This window comes from Rhincodon typus, chromosome 40, assembly GCF_021869965.1.
Source record: "Rhincodon typus isolate 14 chromosome 40, sRhiTyp1.1, whole genome shotgun sequence".
NCBI classification, from domain to species: Eukaryota; Metazoa; Chordata; class Chondrichthyes; order Orectolobiformes; family Rhincodontidae; genus Rhincodon; species Rhincodon typus.
Window position 1 is genome coordinate 4,586,462 of NC_063371.1, and position 4,523 is coordinate 4,590,984.

Below are 4,523 nucleotides of genomic sequence, written 5' to 3' on the forward strand. Positions count from 1 at the left end.
AATACAGGCAGTCGTTCGAAGTTGGGATTGGACCCAGGTCCCCGGTGCTCTGAGGCATGCAGTGCTAACCATTAAGCCATTCTGCCACCCAAAAGCAGAAAGTGTTTCCAACTCCACATTGGGAAAGAATTGTGAGCAAATTGCGGTCTGTACTCCATGACCTAAATTCAAAGCCCTGGGATCGAACTGTGCAACAGAGGCTTTGATGGAGGAGCTATATGTGGGAGGGAGAGGGAGATGGGCTGCAGGAATCTGACAGAACTCTCTGAGGTGTGGCTATAATGCTATAATTCATAGGTGCACGAATGTGCCAAAACAATCTTAACCAAGGGGTTTCCAAGCTCGGGAGGAGAGCGTGACCCTAACATATGAGCTATCTCATCCCCAGCCCTGTGCCCAATCCTGGAACATCCTGAGCTATTTGCAGAGATTAGTAAAGACAGAGATGAGGAGGATGAATTGAATTGAATAGTGAATTGGGGTGGCACAGTGGCATGGTGGCATAGTGGTTAGCACTGCTGCCTCACAGCCCCAGGGACCCAGGTTTGATCCCACCCTCGGGTGACTGTCTGTGTGGAGTTTGCACGTTCTCCCCGTATCTGCGTGTGGGTGCTCTGGTTTCCTACCACAGTCCAAAGATGTGCAGGTTAGGTGGATTGGCCATACTAAATTGTCCTGTAGTATTCAGGGATGTGTAAATTAGGTGCGTTATGGGGGATGCGTCTGGGTGGGATATTCTGAGGGTTGGTGTGGACTTGTTGGGCCAAAGGGCCTGTTTCCACACTGTAGGGATTCTATGATGATGAATTGAATGCATGCAATGTGTTGCTAACACTCTAACATCCAAGTGCTCTGCGTGAACCTGCTCCTTTGAACAATGAATGGGGAAAGAAGATAGAGACAGGAACACCTCTTCAATGACATGAGGACTGTATAAGGGCCAGGATTGTCACTATAACCAGGCTGGACATCACAACAAAAAATGAGAAGCCTCACGAACTGGTCATGTGATGCAAGAGCAGAGTAAGGCCATCCAGCCCATTGGCCAATGTTTTTATTTTCTTTATTTGTTCACAGGATGAGGGTATCGATGGCCAGGCAGCATTTATTGCCCATCCCTAGTTGCCCAGAGGGCAGTTAAGAGTCAACCACATTGCTGTGATCTGGAGTCTCATTATAGGCCAGATCAGGTAAGGATGGTAGCTTCCTTCCCTCAGGGCCATTTGTGAACCAGATGGGTTTTTCCTGACAATCGGCAACGGATTCATGGTCATCATTAGATTCTTAATTCCAGATATTTATTGAATTCAAATTCCACCATGTGCCACAGCCATCCCAGGTCCCCAGAACATTACTTGGCTTTCTGGATTGATATTTCAGCAATAAAACCAGTAGGCCATTGCCTCCCCTGATCTGATTATCCTCCACTCCACTTGCCAAGCTTTCTCCATCACCCTCGATTCCCCTTCCTGATTACAATCTAACTGGGCCTTGAATTAACATCACGACCCAGCCCCTAGAGACCTCAATGTTAAAGAATTCCACACTTTCACTCTCCTTGGAGAAATGAAATTCCTCCCCATCTCTGTCTTCCCCTTATCCTGAGATTACACCCTCTGGTCCTAGAGGGCGGTTATGAAGGCGTTTAGTATGCTTGCCTTTATTGCTCAGACCTTTGACTATAGGAGTTGGGACATTATGTTCAGGTTGTACAGGACGTTGGTGAGGCCTCTTCTGGAGCACTGTGTCCAGTTCTGGTTGAAGGATATTATTAAACTGGAAAAGGTTCAGCCAAGATTTATCAGGACGTTGCTGGGAATGGAGGGTGTGGGTGGGTTGTAAGGAGAGACTGGTTGGGAACTGGAATTTTTTTCCATTGGAGCAAAGGGCGTTAAGGGGTGACTTCATAGAGGTTTATAAAATCATGAAGGGTTTAGATAAGGTGAATAGCAAAGGTCTTTTCCTAAGAGTGGGGGATGTCAGACTACGGAGCATATATTTAAGGTGAGAGGAGAAAAATAGAAAAAGGACATGACGGGCATTTTTTTTAAATAGAGGGTATGGTAGGAACTTACAGAGGAAGTGGTGAATGTGGGTACAATTACAACATTTAAAAGACATTTAGATAAGTACATGAATAAGAAGTATTTGGAGGTATTTGGGCCAAGTGCAGACAGGTGGGACATGTTTAGTTTGGGATTATGGTTGGCATGGACTGGTTGGAATGAAGCGTCTGTTTCCATGCTATATGACTCTGTAAGTGTCTGAGAATCTAGCATGTTTCAATAAGGATGCCTCTCATTCTTCTAAACTCCAATGAGTACAGACCCGACTGACACAACCTCTCCTCATAAGACAGTCTCTCTATACCCGTGATCATGAGTGAACCTTCTCTGGACTGCCACCAGTGGCCAATCTATCTCTGCTTGGATACGGGGCCCCAGAAGAGTATTCTCGCCAGTTTGACCAGTGCCTTGCAGTTTTAGCAAAACCTCCGCACTTCTATGCTCTTTCGAGTGAAGGCGAACATTCCTTTCATTCTGATAAAAAGCTACCAAACGTTAACTCTGTTTCTCTCTCCACAGATGAGTTTCTCCAGCGATTTCAGTTTTTGTTTCAGATCTCCAGCAGTTCTTTTTTGTTTTACAGCATTGGCCTTCGCTGTCGCCCTCTCATGGACTTTCCCACACCGCCTTAATAATTTAAGTGGAAATATTCCGGCGATGTGTTGTCATTTGTGGAGAGTGAAACAGATTTCACTTCCGAGGCCAGCGACATTCCGTCAGCTGGTGAAACTGAGATGAGGAACTGATGTTCTGGCTTCGATTTCCGAATTGCAACTTTACTGGAGAAGTTCCTCATTCACTCAACAACTGTACAACAGTAACCAATATAGCATCTTTGACATGGTGATATGCTGCTCCCTGCCCCTTTCTAACCACTTGCAAACTATCTTTTTGAATGATTCGTGCTACATCCTCGGCCCCTTACTGTACTCCGTGCGTGCTCACAACTTGCGTGGCCAACTTTTATTCTAACTCCATCTACAAATTCGGTGACGACAGCGCATTTGCAGATCTCAAAACAACGATGAGACAGAATACAGGAAAGAGATAGAGTGCTTGGTGGCATGGTGCAAACATCACAGTCTTTTCCTCGATGTCAGCAAAATGAAAGAGCTGGTTATCGACTTCAGGAAACAAGATGGAGGGCAGCCCAAATCTACGTCAATGGAGCTGAGGTGGAGGTGGTCAAGTTCCTGGCAGTGACCAATAACCTGTCCTGGTCCATCCACGTTGATGCGATGGTCAAGGAAGCACACCAATACCTCTACTACCTCAGGAGGCTACGGAAATTCAGCACATCCATAAGGATCCTCACCAACCTTTACAGATACACTACAGAAAGCATCCGATCTGGATACATCATAGCATAGTATGGCAACTCTCTTCCCAAGGTTGTAAAAAAGCTACAGAGAGTTGTGAACGCAGACCAGAATATCATGCAAGCCTTCCATCCATTGACTCCATTAATACTTCCCACTGTCTCAGGAAGGCAGCCAACATCACGAAAGACCCCTCCCACCCCAATTATAATCTATTCCAACCTCTACAATCAGGCAGACGCTGCAAAGCCTTGTACACAGACACCGACAGATTCAAGAACAGCTTCTTCCCCGCTGTTATGAGACTTCTGAGTGGACCTCTCAAATTTTAAATTTAATGTTGATCTCGCTCTCTGTCCACCTTCTCTGCAGCCCTAACATTGTATTCCTAGCTCTGTTCTAGTGCTCTAATGCATTTTGTGTGGTATGAGCCGCCTGTAATGCACGCAAAACAAAACTTTTCACTGCACCTACGTACATGCGATAATAATAAATCAATTTCAAAAGAAAATTCAAATCAAAAAGTCCTTTCAAGTCCATCTAAGAATCTTGTCCGTTTCAATAAGGTCACCTCTCATTCTTCTAAAGGCCCTGACCGATTCAACCTCTTCTCATTAAGACAGTCCCTCCATCCCCGGAATCAGCCAAATGAGCCTTCTTTGGGCTGTCTCCAATACCAGAAATTGGATTCTCCCAGACAACAACAAGTAAAATGATGGATTTCTCCTGTTCAGTCCAACAATGGAATAGCGCGAATGTTGGCCACAGGGTGGGAGCTTATGGGGAGTGTAGATGGAGCACATGGACTGCAACTCACCCTCACCTTCTTGAGGGCAACAGGGATGGGACGACAAATGCCAGGCCGAGACGCTCGTGTCCCGAGAGCAAATGGAATCAAAGACCGCACTGCAATGCCACCTCCAGGGGAAGAGCCGCTGGCTCCCTCCTAGGCCTGAAGAGTCACATTGGCCTGGAAATGTTAATTCTGATTCTCTCTCCAACCACGCTGGCTGAACCTGGAGTTTCATCTTGCTAACGTTGCCAGATTCACACCCTGAGCTCTCTCTCTCCCCTGGGAAGTGTTTGAACCACGTTGATGTGCTGATTTGAAAGAAGGCCGGCGGGGGGAAGGCGGGGG